General features: G+C 38.1%; 1 protein-coding gene across 1 annotated transcript in view; it reads right to left on the bottom strand.

The window, feature by feature from the left end:
• LOC126970788 (rho GTPase-activating protein 6-like) overlaps window positions 1-24090 on the bottom strand; it is a 155654-nt gene extending 131564 nt beyond the window's left edge. The window contains exon 1 of the mRNA XM_050816880.1: window positions 23914-24090. The gene's annotated coding sequence lies outside the window, so the exon portion shown is untranslated. The remainder of the gene's footprint in view (window positions 1-23913) is intronic.

Genomic DNA, 24090 nt, shown 5'->3' with positions numbered 1-24090 from the left:
AAATATTAAAATGTTCATTATATACATATTTATATTTGTAATTTTGTACAATTACCATAATTTATTTATGTATTTATTTATAATAATTGTACCAGCCATGTACCTACATGTAATATATATGTACCTGTTTTACATATTTTCAGCCATGTAGGTGTGCTGTTGCACATATTATCAGCCATGTAGGTGTGCTTTTGTACTTGTTGAATGAACTGCATCAACAGCCTCTGTCCGTCGAACTATGTGCCCTACCCACTGCCATTTCAGTTTCGCAATCATTTGGGCTATGTCGGTAACTTTGGTTCTCCAACGGATCTCCTAATTTCTGATTTGATCTCGCAGGGAAACTCCAAGCATAGCCCTCTACACTGCCCTCTGAGGTATATAATTGAGGGTATCATATAATTTATTTTAATTATAAGATATTAAGTATATGTAAATCGAACAAGAATAATAATTGTAGTTGTATATTAGTCTGTGTAATTTACATATAATAATATGAATGACAACTACATTAAAATTCTCTAATGCAGCTCCTATTGTTATAGTGCAATAATGATGTCACACAGTTACCGTTAGTCATACTCATTGTAAACATTGGCTCCTGGACTATACAAATACAGAAAATTATTAGATCAGTTTGAATCATATTCTTTTCTACACATTTCTGGATTGTTTCTTTTTTTTATGAAAATAAGGGACGATGCAGTGCCGCTCAGGATTCTTGAAAATACCAAAAATTCTGAGCGGCACCACAATTGCGCTCGTCACCTTGAGACATACGATAAGTCTCATTTGCACAGTAATTTCACTAGCTACGGCGCCCTTCAGACCCAAACACAGTAAAGCTTACACATTACTGCTTCACGGCAGAAATAGGTGCCGGTACCCATTTTTCGGTCGTAGGGACTAAACGCACCAATCCTTTCTTTCTGCAAAGAATAATCAGAGAGAGCACAAACCTCGTATGAATGTGCGGTCTTTAAAGATTTTATTCCACGTACATCTAAGTTTCCAGGATGACATGAGATGAGTACCTTCAAAAAATGTGTAAATCTCATCTTAAAGTTGACTTCCCATTATTTGACCATAACATATCGTCGTACGCTCAGTTCGGCTCACGCAGTCTTAAATGCTTAAACCTGGGCAAACCTTTAATAACTTTTTATTTATGACTAATTGTTACCCTCTTTGACAATATTTCTAACCGACTTTTTTTTTTTCTCTTATTTATTTGGCCCACCAATAATTGGGACAAACACTATAGATACAATAGACAGTAAATACAGTGTCTTCCCTATAAACGGTGGGCATGACACTCAAGTAAACAGAAGGTACTTTATAGTAACATTAATACAAGTATATAAGTAGATAAGGTAACATTATGTTTATTAAATCTTATTATAGCCTTAATTTTGGCTTTAGCTGAGGCGAGAGACCCATAGAAAATATTGTGATGTGTGTTTACCTGATTCTACTTTATTAACCGACTTCAAAAAAGGAGGAGGTTCTCAATTCGTCGGTATGTTCTTTTTTTTTATGTTTGTTACCTCAAAACTTTCGGCTGGGTTAACCGATTTTGATAATTCTTTTTTTGTTTGAAAGCTTCCCGTGTGGTCCCATTGTAATTGGTCCAGATCTGACAATGGCATCCATGAGAAAACCATAAAAGTCTTAAATTTACTATACATACGTATAGCAAAGTGGATGATAAATTTACGAATTACTCAAAATCTTTTTTTTTTATGGAATAGGAGGACAAACGAACGTACGGGTCACCTGTTGTTAAGTGATCACCGCCGCCCACAATCTCTTGCAACACCAGAGGAATCACAGGAGCGTTGCCGGCCTTTAAGGAAGGTGTACGCGCTTTTTTTGAAGGTACCCATGTCGTATCGTCCCGGAAAAAACGCACAAGGAAGCTCATTCCACAGCTTTGTAGTACGTGGAAGAAAGCTCCTTGAAAACCGCACTGTGGAGGACCGCCACACATCCAGATGGTGAGGATGATATCCTAACTTGTGGCGTGTCGTGCGAAGGTGGAATTCGGCGGCAGGAATCAGGTTAAACAGCTCTTCGGAACACTCCCCGTGATAAATGCGGTAGAAGACACACAATGAAGCGACGTCTCTACGCAACGCCAAGTGATCCAGCCGTTCACAGAGTACTGTGTCCCCGACAATTCGAGCTGCTCTGCGTTGCACGCGGTCAAATGGATCGAGCTGATACTGGGGTGCGCCAGACCAGAGATGACAGCAATACTCCATGTGTGGCCGGACCTGCGCTTTGTAGAGCGCTAGTATGTGGGCCGGCTTGAAGTATTGCCGTGCTCTATTAATGACGCCCAGTTTCTTTGAAGCCATTTGGCTTTGCCTTCCAGATGACCACGAAATTGGCAATCGCTCGAGATTTCGAGACCCAGTATCCCAATACTAGGCGAGGCTTTGAGGGAAGTGTTGTCGAAGAGCGGTGATACGACAAATGGGGTTTTTTTAGTGGTAAACGCGCAAACTTGAGTCTTCTGGGGGTTAAATTGGACAAGGGTCAATTTTCCCCATTCCGCGACTTCTCAAGAGAGGACTCGATAGAAGACACAAGTTTCTAACGGCACTGGTCGACGATTTCCCGAGAGAGACCTGCATGGCCAGTGTACACGGCATCACCAGTGCTGTCGTCTGCATAGCAATGAATGTTGGAGGTGTCCAACATATCATTGATATGCAGAAGAAACAGCGTGGGAGACAGCACACAGCCTTGGGGCACTCCAGCATTCACGGGCTTCGGGTTCGAGCAATATCCGTCGACTATGACCTGTATGCTGCGCCCTGTGATGAAGCTGAAGGTCCACTTGCACAAGCTCTCGGGAAGCCCAAATGATGGAAGTTTGGAGAGGAGCGCCTTGTGCCATACACGACCAAAGGCCTTCGCTATATCCAGGCTAACTGCCAGGCCTTCCCCCTTGCTTTCAATAGCCGCTGCCCATCTATGTGTTAGGTATTCCAGAAGATCACCTGCCGACCGACCATGGCGAAACCCGTATTGTCGATCGTTGATCAACTGGTGACCCTCTAGATATACTAAGAGCTGACGGCTAATTATGCTCTCCATGATTTTGGAGAGCAGGGAGGTAATAGCAATAGGCCTGTAGTTTGCCGGATCCGAACTGTCTCCTTTTTTTTGGATCGGATGGACAAGGGCTGACTTCCATGAGTCAGGGACTACGCCTTTAGATTAAGAGTGCCGGAATAAACGCGTTAGCACCGGCGTCAACTCAGGGGCACACGTTCGCGCCTTGTGCCATACACGATCAAAGGCCTTCGCTATATCCAGGCTAACTGCCAGGCCTTCCCCCTTGCTTTCAATAGCCGCTGCCCATCTATGTGTTAGGTATACCAGAAGATCTCCTGCCGACCGACCATGGCGAAACCCGTATTGTCGATCGTTGATCATCTGGTGACCCTCTAGATATACTAAGAGCTGACGGCTAATTATGCTTTCCATGATTTTGGAGAGCAGGGAGGTAATAGCAATAGGCCTGTAGTTTGCCGACTCCGAACTGTCTCCTTTTTTTTTGGATCGGATGGACAAGGGCTGACTTCCATGAGTCAAGGACTACGCCTTTAGATTAAGAGTGCCGGAATAAACGCGTTAGCACCGGCGTCAACTCAGGGGCACACGTTCTAAGCACGATTGGAGAAATGCCATCCGGCCCGCTCGACTTCCTGACGTCCAACGAAAACAGAGCTCGCCTAACAGTTTTCTGTCTGAACTGTACTTCAGACATAGAGCTCTGACACCGCGGGATGGTCGGTGGTGTTTTTCCGTTGTCGTCAAGAGTCGAGTTGGAGGCGAAAAGAGTGCACAAGAGATCGGCTTTCTCTTTTGCCGTATGGGCCAGGGTGTCATTCCTCATGTGCAACGGCGGCATGGACGGCTGGCTGAAGTTACCAAGAGCAGCTTTCGACAACGACCAGAACTTGCGTGTTCCGGTCGGGTAACTGGAAAGCTGCTCGCCGATTTTGACGATGTGTTTTGACTTTGCACGGGGGGATTTGCCGCTTAAAAAATCTGGAGGCACGGTTGTATTTCCTCTTAAGAACTATGCAGTTCGGATCCTTTGCGCCCAGCGCCGCAACTCAAGCTCGATACGCCTGTTTTTTGCAGTCAGATGCTGCTTTAACTGACGCATTGAACCAGGGCTGTGATCTGCCACCGATGGGTACTACAGAGTTTGGTATAAAAATATCCATAGCCTGTAGTATCACATCGGCTACTGCAACGGCGCAGGCACTAGGATCATCTGAAGGGAAACAAACCCTGCCCCAAGGGTAGGATGCAAAAAAGGAACGCATCCTATCCCAATCTGCTGACTTGTAGTGCCAAACGCGGCGGGTCGCTGGTGGTCTGCGACGTTGGCGTTGGATAGGCACTACACTCCTGACCAGGCAATGGTCGGACGTTCCGAGAGGGGCGTCGACAAAGACCTGGTAACCATCGGGATGTGTAGTCAGCAGAAGATCCAATAAGGACGGCATATGATTATCCACATCCGGGAGCCGCGTTGGCGACTCGACCAATTGGGACAGACCATACGCCAATGCAAAATTATGCACAGATCGCCCTGCGTAGTCTGTGGTACGTGATCCAAGCCATTCGGCATTGTGCCCGTTGAAATCACCCAAGACTACGATTTCAGCGGAGGGGATCTGTGCAAGCACGTCGTCAATTGCCGCTTGAACGCAGCCCATGAGATGATCGGTTTCTGCGTTACCACTATGGGACCTGTAGACACACGCATAGATGCGGACGCGGTCCTCTAAATCTACGCGGAGAGTGGACAGGTCCCTACCCTCAAAATTGCCGAGACGGCGACAGCAGATATCCTTCCTAACGTACACACATACCCCGGCATGAGGCAAAAAATTGTGCTCAATTTTGTACCCGGGGTACGTTAAATATAACGTATCGCTAGGTCGAGATATCTGCGTCTCCGTAAGGAAACACAAGGCTGGCTGCGCCGTCTCAAGGTGGTGGTGGACGGCGTTTAAATTGGAGTGAATTCCCCTGATATGGCAAAAGTCCACGTTGAGTGTGGAGCGGGGTGCCGTGGTGTTACTGCCTCGTTTGTCCTTGGTCATGCGCGGTTCTGTGCCCTCCCCAGAATACGAAGGGCAGCCCGAGCTAGAATGCTCGGGGAGGGATTCTCCGACTCTGGTAGAGCCGGTACCCTCCTGGGGTAAAATCTTTTGAAGTTCCGCTGTCATATTCGGCTGCTGTCATTACTCAAAATCGCGCTAACTGATTTCGATAATTATTTTTTTATTGGAAAGGATATATATATAATTTGGTTAGGTTCTGATTACGGAATCCATGACAAAGTAACGGAACTCTTCAATTAGATATAATGTCTACTAAAAAGTATAAAAATAATTGAGTCTTTTTATGCAATCTAATTAACTAATCTAATTCTAGTTACGATAATTGTAAAAGCGGAGAGGAGAGGAGACGAGGGGAGACAAGCCGCGAAACTGTCAGGCTATTTCCACCAAAGCAGAGAGGAGATGTGAGCTGTGCTTATAACAACGCTTTCGGGTGTGCGGGACGTGGGGAGAAGGCAGCGGGGATAGGGGCGCTTGATCGCTCGACGCAGCACAAAATTCTATAGACAAATGAGATATCTCCTCTCCTCTCAGCAGTCCCATTTCATTAAGTTCAATAGTTAGCTAGAGTCGTCAACGAAGTCCGTTGAGATTTCAGAACATCGTCCTTGCGTTCGTCGTGTCTGTCGTAATACATGTCGTATCACTCGCACCGCCGACCGTCGATAGAATTTATTGATATCCCAAAATAATAATCACAGCGACATCGTGTACAATCGAATTTGAATTCAACATGTATCTCATAAGGTTTTTTTCTTACTGTCACCCTTTGATAGCGTCACGATGCATCGCGGTTGAGGTTGCTATTAATAACGCCATATAAATAGTACTCTGATTTCGCAGAGCTGTCGCTCTATTTATAAACAGACTCATGTTAAACATAATCCACAAGTAAATCAATATTTATTTAAATACGTACATTGATTTGTTGCAGATATCAATTATGTTCAATCAGTATCCACAAATAACTAAAATTCTCAATGAACTCAATCGTTTTACCAAATAAATATTCTTCGTGATTGAAGTTTGGCTTAGAAAGTTTCAAAGAAGTTTTTTCCACGTACAATCAAACTATTGAATAGACTACACGGAAAGATGCTGGCAAATCCTGTGATTCATCCGATAGCTTAACATCAGATGATTTCCTTTCCCTGTGCCCAAGCCATCAGAGTTATTCCATCAGGACACTTGCCATCGCGGCAGGTTATACAATTTGGCTCTAAGACTAAGGTATATTAAGAGCGGCAAATGCCCTGAGGATTTTGTTATTGTTACGTTCCAATTGCTTCGCCTTAAAAGTTGAGTTGCTTGTGTGTATTAGCAAGATATTCGTAATATTAAGGAGCTAATGCCTTGGCATTTGCCTGCTGACTGTTTAGGACTTGTCAATCAAAATCGGTTACAGTCACGTCGATTTCTTTTCTATATTGCTGTATCTCGATTAGACATGATCTTCTGTCTCGCACACTTTGTCTATACGCTAGTATATTGTTAGTCTATGGTAGGGTCCAACAGTTATGGATTTATTTGAATTTGAATTTAGATCTGTCATATCCATTGTGGTTAGAAGATTTATGTTTTCGTCACGTTCAACGTTATCGCGCATCGTTGCTAGGTTTTGATATACCTGGCACTACGGCACTCCAGGATGAGCATTGAGTGCCATAGTGTGGCCACATACCGAGCCCACCACCTTGGGTGACCGAGGACTCTCCCTGAGGTCATGGGTGACATCAGAGGTTTGAGTAACTTGTTTGAGGAGTTGGGATGGCAAGATTAGCCGCCGACCTCACCACGCAAAATAAGCGCGGCATAGTTGTCGAGTTGCGAATAGTAACCCGTGAATACCCTTACCTATATGTACCTGACTGTTCAACTTTTCTATCATACCAAATCACTCACTAGATGTTAGATTGATGTAGCGAATGATAATTGGGGTGAAGGGTACGTGTAAAGCAAATCTAGAAACATCTAAGAATAGTAAACAGTTTAACCGCGCAATTAGCCATGCATCGCTGGCGAATCGCCCAGGATTACTGCACGCAGCGACGCGGAAGTTGAACTACATTATTATTTATCAAATTATAAACGCGAGCTGTATGGGATGTTTGTTTCATCATTGCGTCATTATCAGTTTGGAATCAGATTATATTCTTGTTCTGGGTTACTTGAGAAAACGACGGTAGCTTAAAATTGCACACTACCCGCGACTTTGTTCGCGCTTAAGAATTTAAATCTTAAAATTGGGTGTGATACGAATCACCGCGGTCTATCTCTCTTGTTAGACCAGAGGACTCATAACAGCGTTACCACCCTTAGAAATCGTAGAATAAAATAAACGTACAAATGAGTTTGAAAACCGAAACCACATGCACGTGGCAGGCGAGGATGCAACCGGGGATTGATTGATTGCTTCGTGGTGAGAGTAACAGAATAATTTGCGCTATCAACGCCCTTTTTCATATAATAACTGTAAAAATTTCAATGAACCATCTATACAACGCCATGCTTAAAATTTGACAAGGATACGTACTTATCGGTATAGGGTATAGCTACACAAAAGTTGAGCTAATTCAAATTAAGTGTGAAATGAAGTGGCAATTCTTTTAGATTATCAAATATCAACATTATATAGCTAATTACATATTGCTGTACACAACATCATTAGCTTACAGAACATTTTATAAATGCGAGGCGATATGAGACGATACTAGACGATGAACGTGAGTCTTACGTTAGTAAAAATAAAAATAAATTCAAAAGCTGATGATGATAACATGATATAGTTGAGAAATCCTTGAGGATCAATGCAATGAAAATTAACTGAATTTAGCAGAACATAACTCCAAACAAGCTTCACCAGTGGTCGGAAAGAGACAACGTGGTCATCATCCTGCGTCAGTAAATATTTGGTGTCTTATCAAGGAGTCTCAAAGTTTCATTTTTGTGAAAAAGGAGCGAAGACTTTGTAAGAGCCGAAGACTGGCCCTCGTATAGCTCAGATCTGACCCCTTGGACTACAAACATGGTCAGTTTTAGTAGACATTGCCTTCTCTAATCACGCCGACATCGAGACGCTTAAGGAGTCTCTAGAACAAGCAGTTAGTATATTTCTCGGTAACAACAGAGACAACAGATGCAGATAAAAACAAAGGTAGTCAATAGAATTATTTATTATTATAAAATAATATAAAAAAGCTTTATTTCTGTACTAATTTTACATACAAGCTACTACTAAAATAAAGTAAAAAAGTGCCTCCAAACAATATAGGCAAACGGTCTTTACTTTGGTATAGCTTGTCTTCCGACAAAGACCTCCTTCAAAGATTTCCATTCTGTCCTGTCTTTTGCTGTGAGAGTCAATAGTTGCCCTGCTATTTTCTTGATGTCGTCTTCCCATATCATAGGCTGTCTCCCTCTATTTCTTTTGCTGTCTAGGGTTTGCAATTATTAAAATGGCAAAACTATTTTTTTTATTAGTGAGACTCTAAGAAATTAAAAATTAAGCTTATGGCCAGACTAACTTTAGTCAATTTTGACACGTGTGTACGTTACCCTAAATAATAAGTCCACGAGTGTACTGTTTGTGTAAATATAATATATTACTGTTGGCAATATGTGTATAACGAACAATATCTGTTACGAGGAATATTAACCGGAAGTTTCGTGTAATTACGGTAATATTGTTTGCGGTACGAGGCTGGCGGGATATCCGGTCTAAAATCTACACAGCTAATCATAATTTGTGTATAAAATTTATAATAGATCTGGGAATCATTTTGGTTTTGTGGAAGAGGAGAACAGACAGCTTGTCACCTGATGGTAAGCCATCACCTCACCACTCTCTTGCAACACCGAGGAATCACCGGAGCATTGCGTGCCTTTTAGAAGATATCATGTCGTCTTCTTCTTGGTAGCGAAGGTCGTGTGCTCCTCTCTACTCCTTTCAGTCCTCGGTCTTCCTTATTGCGGTCGTAAGTGGTAGGCCAGTGAGTATCTTGATCTGATAGAGCGAATAGGTGATCATCCGCGTGGTCTTTTGTCCTCCACCTTGCCTATGACTTGTTTGTCTAAATTATTGGGAAGGCGTCGGGCAATGTGGCCAAAATACCCCAAGATCTTTTGATGGCAAATTGAGGATAACCTAGTGCCAATGCGAAGTTCCTCCAAGATAGACTTGTTTGTTCTCTTACCATGTCGTGTCATCCTGGTAATACCACGCAAGGAAGCTCTTACCAAAATTTGGTACCGAGTTAGTAATCAGCTGAAAGTTTCTTGCAATCAATCAATTATAATGACCAATATGAAGGAAGTATTTGTCTGTCTGTCACATCAAGCGTTCAAATTCAAATGTTTCTAATAAAATAAGGATTTTTAAAATCGTTTATTGAATGTCAAAAACTACCGCCCATTCGAAAAGTCATTCGCTTTTAAACGGTAAAAGAAATTTTCCTCTCATTCTGTGTTTTTTTTTGTAATTTAAAAATTATTTATTTTAAAAATATAAACTCTATATGAACCGTCAAGAAATGGTTTCAACTATACGCTATTTTGGCGATGTCTTGGGATAGCGATCCTAATATAAAGTTATTAAAGTTTTAACAATCATTTTTATAAGCACTACATTCTCAGTCATATGTGTACGTGGACGAAGCCGCGGTTATCAGCTAGTTGTACACAAAATGCCAATTTTTCATACATGGTTGAAAATGATAATAATGATAAGGCATCCTTTAACCATTTGATCAACGCCTCAGTGAACTTTCCCGGACATCCAAGCGGAATGACCCTTCCTGAGCATCCAGACGCATTTAATAGATCCTGGAGGCTAGAACGAGGTCAAGAGCATACCGACCTCAAATATATAAAACATCCGTTTAAATGAAAATCTTTGTATATATAAACCAGTATGGCCCGGCCAAACGTTGGTCTGCCATGTACATTTAGTACCCCGCGCCCAATCATTGTATGAATAATTGTCATATGCTTAGATTAAGGATTGTAAACCTCACCTGCACGGGCCATAGGGCTGCTAACAATTGTCATGGTGCTCCCTGCCAGACGACAACGGAGGCCCTGACGACTGAGCAATGGCGATTTAACCAATAAGGCAATCCCAGGCCAAAGGGTGATCGGATTGTAAGAGGCGATCCTTTGCACAGGATGCCGGCTAGATTATGAGTACGACGGCGCCTTTCTCTGCCGTGAAGCAGTGATGTGTCAGCATTATTGTGTTTTGGTCTGAAGGGCGCCGTAGCTAGTTAAATTACTGGACAAATGAGATACATCTTATCTCTCAAGGTGACAAGAGGAATTGTAGTGCAGGTTTTCAAGAATCCTGAGCACTGCATTGTAATGTATAGGGCATATCAAATTGCCATCAGTTGAACACCCTGCTCGTCTCGTCCTATTTTGTCATAAAAAAGTCATATTTACATTTCATAGAATCGAGCGTCGGGGATACAGCCTGTACTCGACATTGGCGAAATAATTTGCGCCCGACTGGTGCAGCCACACGCCATATCACAAAAATTGATTGAATTGGTACAGCCTGTATAGCATAGAGTGAACGTATTAAGTAAACACACTGTGCCGTCGCCTCTGTTTACAAAACAACGGAATTGTGTAACTGTAATCCTACACGACGGGGTTCACTTCACAACTGAAACTCCGTGACATTCAACAAACGAAAACTTTGCCGTGTTTTCTGTGCTTCTTAGCGAGTTGATTGGCACACCTATTGTTGTCGTAAACCACGGGGCATTTGTACTGTTTCCGGTTTGTCGTGCCAATGTCATTATTGGCATATAAGTTCAAAGTCTGAAGTCAAAAATAATATCTTCATGTAGATCAAAAATGATAAATATAGTAAACTAAAGAATACATTGGATGCAGCACCTTACAAACTAAATTTTTATGTTTATTAAAGCCATTGTAAAATACTCTATTGATTGTAAAGAGTGGCCGTTGAGTTTCTTGTATGTTCTTCTCGCGATCTCAACTTTTTTCGAACTTATTGTAGATTCAGTAATTTAAAAGAAATATTTATAGTGACGATTCAAAAACGCTTTTAGTTTAAGCTTAATTGAATAAAGTTTATTTTAGTTTGACTTTGACTTATACAAGCACTATATAGGGTTACACTTACGGCCTTAGAAATAAACTTGGTAAAAAGATATATAGGTATAGATAAATAAACCAGGAATATGCAAAATGTTGAGTATATCGCTGACAACACTGTCAATACAATGATAGTTCTAAAGGTTGTCAGGCAGCCTTGAAAATAAACGCGGGAAACGTTATACGTCCGAATAAACCAATCATAAGCAATTTAATAACATTTTGCATATCTTTGGTTTATTCTCAAGTATATCATTATACTAAGTTTATTTGTAAGGCCGTTACAAAATATAAAAGATACAAATGTTAAAAAAAAAACATAAAAACTGTTCATAATTATACCTGGCTTATCTAATTAAATCTAATATAAATTAAAAAAGAATTGAAAGTATGGCTTACTTTTTTAATATACTTAAGTATTATTAGCGGTGCAGTGTTTTGTCCCCAAAAGTTTTGCAAGTATATTAATGGGACAATGACTTTAAATAAATCTAATATATAAAATTCTCGTGTCGCGGAGTATTCTGTGCGAGTGTGGCAATTAATCTGGACGAGTCTGGCCCGTTCCTAACGTCAGAAGAAGGCAACGTGACTCTCCCACTTTTAAAAAGCCCTTAGGCTGCGTTCCCACCAGAGATGTGCGAGGGAAATGTGTCGTACGAGGATGTCTAGCTGTGCTGTGAAATTGTGGAGGTTTCCACCAACACTGTAAAAGTGTGTCGACGGGGGTGCGATGTAGTATGCTGGCTGGTACAGTATGTCGCAAACCTCGCAACACATCCCTCGCACATATCCCTCGCACACATCCCTCGCACACATCCCTCGCTTGTTTTGTATGCGTAAAAATATAGCTCCGCTTAGCCGTTTCCACCAGATCTGTGCTGACCGAGGCGAGGTAAATGAAGCGATAGTATTAGTTCTTTACAAACACATCCCTCGCTACGCATCCTCGCACATCCCTAGTGGAGAAGCAGCCTCAGTCGCCTCTTACGACACCCTTGGGCCTTAGACTTCGCTATATGCCCCGTGTAAGGGCAAGTTTAGTTGTCCGTCGAATAAAATCTCTCTGCTTTCTTCTATAGGAGACATAATGATATGTATGTAGGTATGTCATATTATCTTGTTTTAACATGAAACCAGCCCTTTTCAACAGTATCTACAATTAATTAGTGAACGTACGTCAGAGATTGATACATAGAGATATGATAAGAATTTCGTGTTAAATTTGTACAATCACAAGCTCCGTTCAATTAATTTCACGAGCTTTTCTGACAATTTTATTTAAGAAACTATTAATTCAAGTATAGAAGAAAATAGTTGACTTATTACAAATACTACACATGCATTTTTCTTATTAGATTAAGTTCTCAAGTCATGCTCACTTAAGGCTGCTATTCCAAGAAATCGCCAAAATAGCGCATAGATCCATTTCTTGGCTGTTTATATAAAGCTTATATTTTTACAATAAAATAATTATATATCTAGAGAGTATGAGAAGAAAATTCATTTTTTCATTACATTTCTATTTTTTATAGATGGTGCGAAAAAAAACACCAAAATACCCCTAACTTTTACAGGTGGAGCCATGCTAATCATTCAATCTAGAAAAATATTGTACGAAAATTTATTAATTGTAAACCAATACTATTTAACATAACATAGTTTTGTAAAGAAAATTGTATAATATTTGTAATAAATTAAAATGCTTCTAATTCCGAATTCAAACAACGGCGATCTTGTACGAGAGAGGTAACCTAGCTCTGCTCAATTCCTCAAGGCCGCTGGCTCGGTCCGCAGCCTTAATTGGCAATGCTTGCAAAAAAGAGCACGAATAAAAGTCAAAAACTATAAAGTTCGCAAAACATACAAACGGATGATTACGGTAGCCAAAGTTATGTTCTTTCTCTAGACATCCGCGTGTATTTTTAATTTTCGCTTAATTAATCATATATAACGATAGACGATTGCAGTACACGGTAAAACACGAATGGGTGTATGTTTGTAAAAAAATAAACATAATACATTTTTTTATGGAATTGGGTTTTTGAAAAAAATTTTTTTTTGTGATAAATGGAAAGATTATATATTAGTTTTATAACAAAACTATTTTTTTTTTTTCGCAATAATTCAAAAGTTATTTCAAAATAAAAAATAAATTTTGAATCCAGTACCGAAGACACGCCGAAAACTCCCGAACAAACCCGAGCGCGTGTGACGTCATAATGTTAGTTTTCACTCATTGCAGTTGATAGAAAAATAATAAATACAGTGTTTTGATCTATTTAATTTTGTTGTCATTATTAAATATTTAAATTTATATTAAAAATGTCGAACCTCAAAAGTTATCGTTCTTGTTTTGTACCATTATGTAAGAATACTACAAAGGCAACTCCTGATAAAATGTTTTTAAATGTTCCCCAAGATGACAAACGTCGAAATAAATGGTTTCAAGCAGTGCACCGTGATAATCCCCAAACAAAATCGAATTTTTTTTGACTTTTCATTAATAGTTAAAGTAACTGAATAAGCTTTACTCCGAACTCGGTGTTCTGGACATACCCGTCCTTTCACAATACAAATATTATTTTTACGACTTAGTTGAACATAACCTATAGCTTTGTCGCCGTAACTCTCACGCGATGCTCTGCAATTTATGAAATAAATAATTATATTTAATGTAATGGAGAATAAATAATTAAATATTTTCATTTATTATATTATTTTTTAACAAACTTACCTTGATGCCTTGGCACCTCGAACTTCAGCAGAATTAAACCGAACGTCATTTTTTAAAAAATCGGTGATCATAAATATATCAACATCAGGAATCTTATCAGACTTTGCCTTAATAAATCCTTTATCACACATAGCTAATCGAAACCAACTAACAACTCGTATTTTAGCAATAAATTTTTAATATTATTGTCTAGACACGTGTAATAGCCGTAAACGCTGTACTGTTATTAAATAGCTATAACATTATGACGTCACAACTATGGTGACCAATCATGGCGCGTTTATAGTCACGTGATTTTTATTTAAATTTCATCAATTTTTAATTGTTTATAATTAATTGAAAAAAAATTTTTTTGAAGTTTTTTGCATTAAATATCAATATTATTAATAATAAAGTTTTAAAATACATAAAAAAAATCAATAATTTTTTTTTTCAAAAACCCAATTGGAGGACAAACGAGCATACGGGTCTCCTGTTGTTAAGTGATCACCGCCGCCCACACTCTCTTGCAACACCAGAGGTATCACAGGAGTGTTGCCGGCCTTTAAGGAAGGTGTAGGCGCTTTTTTTTTAAAGTACCCATGTCGTATCGGCCCGCACAAGGAAGTTCATTCCAAAGCTTTGTAGTACGTGGAAGAAAGCTCCTTGAAAACCGCACTGTGGAGGACCGCCACACATCCAGATGGTGGGGATGATATCCTAACTTGTGGCGTGTCGTGCGAAGGTGGAATTCGGCGGCAGGAATCAGGTTAAACAGCTCTTCGGAACACTCCCCGTGATAAATGCGGTAGAAGACACACAATGAAGCGACGTCTCTACGCAACGCCAAGTGATCCAGCCGTTCACAGAGCACTGGGTCCCCGACAATTCGAGCTGCTCTGCGTTGCACGCGGTCAAATGGATCGAGCTGATACTGTGGTGCGCCAGACCAGAAATGACAGCAATACTCCATGTGTGGCCGGACCTGAGCATTGTACAGCGCTAGAATGTGGGCCGACTTGAAGTTTTGCCGTGCTCTATTAATGACGCCCAGTTTGTTTGAGGCAAATTTGGCTTTTCCCTCCAGATGGCCACGAAATTGGCAATCGCTCGAGATTTCGAGACCCAGTATTCCGATACTAGGCGAGGCTTTAAGGGAAGTGTTGTCGAAGAGCGGTGATACAAATTTTTTTAGTGGTAAACGCGCAAACTTGAGTATTTGAGTTATTTGCAGTGAGTGTAAAGAAATAAAAATAATATATAAAGTATTTGTATTTGAAAAAAAATTAAAGACACTTTTTTATTGTGACTCTCTTAATATCAGTTATATTATTTAGCGTCACTATAATTAAAAACGGTTAAATAATGAAGACTTGGACTTAAACAGAAAACCCGTTAAAATTAGTTTAACAGACTTTGACTCATATCTCTTACAACATATGATAAAAAATAACGTCAGTAGTTATAAATAATATATGATTTTATTCAATAGAATTGGCTTACTAGATTTTTAGCTACGTGAGTGATGTCACAAGGCATGTGATTCACTCCATGGTGGGTAAATTATATCGAGGCGGAATGATGCGCTGTCGACATATTTAAATTTTCGGCGACTCCACTCATCTAACTGTGCGGTTCCATTTCCTCATTTACACATTCGAAGAAAATTCTAGCTACTTCATTCTTTTATTTTATGCAAAAAGGGTTCTACCTAAAACAAATTATGAAATGATAATTACTTTAAAATACTATTTTGGACTTGATATATGACCAAAAAGTGTGTGTATACTTATGTATGCACGGAAGAAGTTATACTTCTTTGGCGTAACAAAACAAATTCTTTAAGTTATTTATTCGTGGTGCTATTCTACGTTTGTAGAAAGAACAATATTTTAAAAATCGTGAAATATGTTATTGAAAATTAACGAATACGGCTGTATTGGCTTGAACCCTTTGCCTGTCCTAATAATGGACGAAGAAACCAAAAAAAAAATACAAACAATCAATATAATTTGTCAGAAATATGTCAAATGTCAATAATTGTTAATTGTCAATGTTTAAAAGACATATTTTAATACCAACTTCACCCTGTTACTTTTGTGTTACGCGCGCATCTAAAAATTTCACTCTCATCATTTTTTCATAACGCACCTAAAGAAGTATAACTTCAAAAACTAATCTATATAAATAAAATGATAGAGGTTTTCATTTGTTCGTGCATCACGGTATAACTACTGAATAGAATTCAATTAAGTCTTCCAAGTTTTATTCCTTAGATACTTGGCCCTTATCTCAAAAATTATTCCGATGTCATCTAATATATAAAATTCTCGTGTCACGGTGTGCGGGACCGAACTCCTCCGAAACGGCTCGACCGATTCTCATAAAATTTTGAGCGCATTTTAGTCTGGAGGTAGGTCTGAGAATCGGGCAACATCTATTTTTCATCCCCCTAAATGTTAAGAGTGGTCCACACGATTATTTTTTTAATTTTTTTGACATTTTTTTTTTAAATGATTGATTTTGATTATGAGTCAGCATTAAAAAATACATACAACTTCAAAGTTTCACCCATCTACGATCAACAGTTACTTTTGTATCGCGATTTTAATATCGGCAATACAACGTTTGCTGGGTCAGCTAGTTTAATATAAAAGTAATTAAAGTTTTAAGAAGCAACAATTTTTTACGAACCAGCATCTATTAGTATAATAATAAACTCAATTTTAACATTAGAAATCGCAAATGAAACTCAAAAGCAAAAAACTTTTTTTTCTAGAGGTACATCGATATTATTTGTCTTAAGACTTTTCGCCCTAAATCAGGCTAAACACGTTTGGCCAGAGCGCACGCCGTATGTGTAGTCCTCCAGGACCTAATTGACAGCGACAGGCATATTGATAACAACAAAAGTACCTACTAACTACAACTGCAAAATGGCGAAGAGTAAGCAGAAAACAAGGTGTTTTTAGACAAGTTTTGTGGTGAAAGTATAGCATTTCAAGCTATGAACATTACTTAATCCTGTTGCTCATATCCTTAAGTCTTATTTGTAGGTTGCTAATGCTTGCTGTTGGTTATAGCTAACACTGCCGAGCCTTTTTGAACTACCACATTTCTTTGAAATTAAACAAGTTTTTTGGCATGACGTGACGAATTTTTTTGGTACTTCTCTCAGAAAAGTTATTCTTATAGCTTGTACTTTCTTGTGTAGGTTCATTTATTCAGATTAGTAGTGAATAACGAGGATTGTAAGCATATAAACTGATTTCCACCCAAGAATTTTGAAAATATTGGCTTTGCCATCTATGAGAAGTACATTTTTTTTTATGGAATAGGAGGACAAACGAGCGTACCTGGTGTTAAGTGATCACCGCCGTCCACATTCTCTTGCAACACCAGAGGAATCACAAGAGCGTTGCCGGCCTTTAAGGAAGGTGTACGCGCTTTTGTTGAAGGTACTCATATCGTATCGTCCCGGAAACACTGCACAAGGAAGCTCATTCCACAGCTTTGTAGTACGTGGAAGAAAGCTCCTTGAAAACTGCACTGTGGAGGATCGCCACACATCCAGATGGTGGGGATGAAATTCTAGCTTGTGGCGTGTCGTCCGAAGGTGGAATACGGCGGCAGGAATCAGGTTAAACAGCTCTTCGGAACACTCCCCGTGATAAATGCGGTAGAAGACACAATGAAGCGACGTCTCTACGCAACGCCAAGTGATCCAGCCGTTCACAGAGCACTGGGTCCCCGACAATTCGAGCTGCTGTGCCTCTAAATAATATTTTCTTCTATTCCAATAAACGCGAAAACAATGGTGGTTGAATATATTTTATTTCTTTGCGCATTGTTTTGATCATAATAATCATAATCTAGTCGAGCGTAACAGAAAAGTGTGACGTTGTCTTATTTTTAATTCTGCCATACTTCGAAATAGAAGGTAATTAAAAAAAAAAAAACAGAATATATAGTGTACTTACTAAACTCTAAATGACAGAGTTGTCAGTTGTCAGTCAGTACTGTGGCACTTAAAGCAACATGGCGCGTAACTGAAAATCGTGGCGATTTGCAATAAATTTCTCTCATAAGTCGATAAAAAACTTTCACTTCAAAAACGACTTTGTGAATAATATTATCTATCTTCTAGTGTGGTGAATTTACAGGACTATGAATCTTCTAAATCTGAGTCTAATCGGTGGCGGAAGATATGTATGTGTTTGCAAGTACACACACGAACACATCACACACTAACACTCACACATACTCTGCCAGATCACTATTAAATCATAAATAAATATTATGTAAGTGCTTAAACACATAGATAATGGTTACTTATAACATATTATATTAATTTAAGAAAGGAGTACTTTACTTCTATCAAATATTTCAGAACTCATTTAAAAATTTAATTTGAAGCTCTCTCAACCTGTTTTTTAACTTTTTAATTGTATTTGTATTTCACTTGTTTTCCGCGATACCTAGTGCGGAAAGCGCTGCTAATTTTGTATTTTTATGTATTCATTTTGTCAATAAATATATTTCCTTTCTTTCTTTTTTTTCCAAGAGTTGTCAATCTTTTCTTGTAGGGTTCGATTAGTCTTTGTAAAGGTTAGAATCTTGTTTTCAATAAAAATCAACTTATTCCCGCTAAAGCGTAATCAACTTCTGGAAAATTTAATAACTTCTCTTCTTCTCTGAAATAAAAGCCCGCTGAGTTTCTTGTCAGTTCTTTTCAGGTCTAAGACATGCTTTTTCAAATGGGTGGTATTTTTGACGTTCAATAAGTGGTTTTAAATCGTATTTTGAATTAAAAATCTAAGATTAAGAATTAGCCTCCGCTGCGCTCCAACTAGTTAGCGCACTACCAAAGAACAATAGCTTTTTTATTACTATTGTTATTTTACATTGAAATTATAATGATTATATGTGATCCCATTGTCTTTCTTATTTCTTGTAGTATTATTATTACAAAGTTACCTGCGCAACCCGGCATTTTAGTTTCAATTATTAGCAAAGTTTAACAGAATATTTGGCACATCAATGTCACACATTGTTCGAGGCTGGCTCGAATACGCCCTCTTAGTATTATTTGCTTATTTTGCTATTTGCGGTATTAGTTGGAGCGGAGACCAATCCTTAATCTAAGTAAAAAAATATTTGAAATCTGAATTGTAATAATTGCAACTAACGCATTGCGTATCAAGAACTAGTTCTATAAAAGTTGTTTAATTGTTTATTCACGATATGATTGAAGTAATTTCGACTGATATAAATCTAAAATGGTCTCGAAATTGGGGCACGCGTGCGATGTGGGATACGTTTGTTACAAACAGATCGCTTTTGATCTCTGCCCTGTACTAATGTCTTCAAGAGTTTTATCTGTTAAGTCTTCAGTACTGCTTTTATTTTTGGGGAATAGTTTATGTCAGTGTACCTTTCGCAGAGCTTCAAAATAAGGAATATAATCTGGTGCGGGAGCGTGCAGAAGGTTACCTAATTTCTCAATATTTTTTTTCACTATTTAACGCATTTATCACGGGGAGTGTTACGAAGCGCTGTTTCACGTGATTCCTGCCGGCGAATTCCACCCTAGCACCAATTAATATATAATCCCCAGCACCTGTGAGGCGTTCCTCCACAGTGCGGTTTTCAAGGAGCTTTCTTCCACGTACTACAAAGCCGTGGAATGAGCTTCCTGACATGGATACCTTCAAAATAAGTGCGTACACCTTCCTTAAAGGCCGGCAACCCTCCTCTGATTCCTCTGGTGTTGCAAGAGAATGTGGGCGGCGGTGATCACTAATTGCGGCCAAGTACATTTATATTACAATTTATAGGCAACCTATCACTAATACATGGCATACTCCATCAACATTCATATAAAATTAGTTTTATCAAAAAAACAGATAGCTGAAGTATCAAGCAGTGGGCTCTTGTACTATAAGGGCGCACTTCCACTAAAAGACAATGTACACACAAAATAAATTTAAGAAATAAATATTCATCTAAAAATTTGTATCAATTAAGGTATCATTCAGACACTTGAAAGAATAAATCCCCGTTGGAAGTGTTCTTTAAAACAATGCATTAAGCATTTTATAAAATGTAATAATGCACGGGCCACATAGGGGTAGAATCGCCGATGTTATTAACGCGTTAAGAGAATCTATTCATTCGGTTCACGTGTTTCGACTTTAGTTCAAGCAGAGACATATAGATTCAATGGGTAAGTTTTTATTTATCGAATTTCATTCAACAATTAATTCTTATCGCTTCAATTTTAGAATTTTCATTAGACGTTAAGCCTTATATGACCCCAGTTTAATATTATAAACTAACTGGCATCGAAAATCAAACATCAAATACGATACTTTATTGAAGGGATAATGATTGTTTTACCACTAATATGTGATTATGAATACTATTTTCTAACAAGCGTACTAAACCTCCGATAAGCTATATATACATATGAATAAGACCATAATTATTTATCCTTGCAATGTTAAGGCTCAGGACACTGACCTGTATAAATACCACTGGACAAGGTGTTCCATATGTTTGACAGCAAATTTTTTGTGCCTATTTGAAGCGCCACTCGCGAGCCTTCCGAGAACTAATTTTGACGTATAACACAAATGGCTGCGAAGGAACGTACAATCCTCTGAAGTATTTTTGCATTTTGAATTAATTTCGTTCGTTTTCTGTGTTAATTATACTTAAAAAATCAACGTAATTAAGAACAATTTTCTTTTCGTAAATAGTTTCCCGCCATTTATCGATGTTTGCTGAGGCTGTCATAACTAGATTCAGTACCGCAGACTCTCGCTACAGGGCCAACAGCGCCAAAATGGCGAATATCAAATATGCGCAAAACCACTTTGACAGCCGCCAGTCCATTGGTATATAGTAGAGGTCAGTGCTGTGTATTAATGTATTAGGTGTGTGTATATCGCAGGCGAATTGAAATAATAAGGTTCTTAATCAACACAGAGTACTTATATACAAGAAATCCTTGAGATATCAAAGAGTACTGTCAAAATGTAAAGTTTATATAGATTAATGTATCGAGTCTTTGTGTAAACTCCATTTTTATAAAAATAAACAAAACGAACATCAAAAGGACGTACTCGGCATGGCTTGTTAGTTACCGAACTATAAATAGACATACAAACATATCTATTTGCACGTTTTTGAGTTTAAAAGCAGTGCTCGATTTTTAATTGAGTGATTGGGCTGAATGAAATCAATTTAGGTTAATATTGAAGTATGATGAGTGAATCCGTGATATAGTTATATCACTATGTAGGTATATAACTATATTCCGTATTATTGTCTAGTTCTCTGGACGCTCGCGAGTGGCGCTTCAAATAGGCAGGCACAAACAATTTGCTGTCAAACAAAAGGAAACAGCCTGTGGTATTTAATACAGATCACTGCTACACAACCACATTTATCTCTACACCTCGCTGGAACGTAATGCCCCCTCCCGTTCCCTTTCACCCACTCGCGCTCGTCCTGTTGCGTCAGTACAGTTTGCAGTTTCATTACCGTTAGGTACATGTCGTGATATTTTCAGAACGTAACAATTAACAATCGTACTACCTTAAATATAGCAGATAGGGTATTTTACTGAAAGAAGACTTTGTTACTTTTAAATTTAGTAATTCTGCATTCAAAGATTTCGCTTAAATGTGTTAAAGCAATTAGAAATAATAATACACAAAAATAACATGTTTACATTGTTGAATGAACAAACAAATTTAGTCCCATCACCTTTGTTACGTGTCTCTTCCGGGGGTAATACGTCACAACGGCCGACCAATCACAGCGCGTCATTTCATGGGACGAGGGTATAAAAGGAGAGAGGGTCTCGTGCCAGATTTTGGCGAGACAACACGTCCTGAGGATGCCTCGTGTAGAGGCGAAACACGTGTCGAATTGTTTTATAAACAAATACTGGCGGAATTAACACTAAAGAAAACTTAAATCATTTGTATAATTATGGATTTCCGCAAAGTAACGCCTAAATCAATAAATTTTCCTAAAAACTACTTGCCTCGTCTGGGTCTCGAACCGACTTAAATGTAAAAAAAAACACCTCTACTTTAATGATGCCAATCGAAAGAATGGCCAAAAACTAATAACTCTTCTTAAGTAACATAATATTTTAAAAGAAAGGAACAACGTAAAATATTTGAGTCAAATTTCAACAAAGTTATTTATTGTCGACGACAACGTTCGAAAAGTAGAGATATTATCATTCCATAGATAGCATTATATGTATAGATTATTCGTAAATAAGTATCCACTTCATATTTTTTTTTTTAAATAACATAAAGTCTTCTTTCAGTAAAATACCCTATCTAAGATATTTAAAGTACTTTGCCTTCATGTCAGATAACTTTGGGACACCCTGTATATGTTTGTTACCATTGACGTACAATTACAACTGGACTCCCAGTCACAGAAAAATAGCTCGCGTCTCCACGTGCGTATTTTTATTTTATTTACATGATAATATGACTATTGACCATAACTTTACAAAAGGCATAAAAGGCATAAAAGGCATTTATTTTCTCAAAATTGATTCCTTTAGAATTCTTTTTGATGTCATTTCTTATACTACTAGATACTACTACTACTACCGCTTCGGAAACAAATAGCGCTCTGAGAGAGAAGAAGCGGCGCAAGAAACTCTCCCAGCATTCTTTTTTTTGCGCTCTTTTCAATAAAAATATACAATATTGTACAGTTGCTATAACATAATCACAATCTAGTCCCAGGCTGTCCGATCATTTAGATATTCAGCAGTGGAGTAATAGGATTTACGACAGAGCCATTTTTTTATAAAACATTTAAATTTATTTATAGATAATATTATAGACAATATTCGAGAATATAGAGAAATAAATCAAATATTCAGAGAACGGTAACGAACTAAAACACGTCAAACAATAATATTAAAGCAAAAACACTTCAATTGACGCGATTACAAGTACCGAGGAAACAAAATAATGCTACAATGTTTTATTTTAATTATCATCTCTACAGAGCTTTACAATATACCAGCGTATAAACAAATTGTGCTAAAGAGAAGAACATCTGTAACGGACATTTAGCTAATAGATGTCAAAGTCAACGTCAAAGTTCTTTATTTGCCAGAAACATTCACAAGTAAAGTTGTTACAATTTAAGAGTAGGCGAGTTCTCGATTTGACAGACATGCAAATATTTTAGTGGTTTTTATAATATTATAACATTTTGACCAACGTAAAACTATACCTAAAAGACCTTACAATATACAATTCCAATAATTAATGAAATGTTAAGTATATATGTACATTACCTATGTAGCAAAAATAATAACAATAATATTAAAAATAGTAGTGGTGCCAGTTACCACATCGTTTGATAATATTCGTTTATTGAGTAAAAACTATATTTTCTTAATAGTGTTAATAATTTAAATTTAAACCTGTTTGACACTGTCTCCTCTCTTATTTCTTTTGATAATTTGATTTGATAAGGATGAAAGGAAAGCGAATCTAATGGTCAAGCATAGTCGAGCTGTCTGATGGTCTATACGCTATGTTTCTAAGACTATGATTGGATCTGCTCATTTACGAATAGTGAATCCTTGGCTTGAAATCGTAAAATACAGATAAATTGGCTCATATCCGAAATTTTATCGTAAACTGTAATTATTTATTGAAATTACGAATTCCACGAATTTAGAGCTATATTACAAGAATAATATCTTACTAAAAATTTAGACATAATTCTTTGGTATTAGTGGAAAAATATGATAACATTAAAAATAAACAAAACTTTAAATTTTACTACGATACAAACAATATAATTTACTGATACTATACCTACAATATGTTACTAATATAATTTGTATTCAAAACTGTTACTTACAAAGTGCAATAGTAAAAATTTTCTTCGACCACAGTATAAATTAAAAACCAACAACAAGCCACTAAAAAGTTTTTATACCAGGCAACATTAATCTGTTCGAAATTCGAATGCACAGCACTTTGCCTCACACAAAATTAAAAAAAAATAAAAGCGCGCGTAAACGTCGAATGTCGCTAC

This window comes from Leptidea sinapis, chromosome 22, assembly GCF_905404315.1.
Source record: "Leptidea sinapis chromosome 22, ilLepSina1.1, whole genome shotgun sequence".
Taxonomy (NCBI): Eukaryota; Metazoa; Arthropoda; class Insecta; order Lepidoptera; family Pieridae; genus Leptidea; species Leptidea sinapis.
This window is presented reverse-complemented; position numbering and strand designations above follow the sequence as displayed.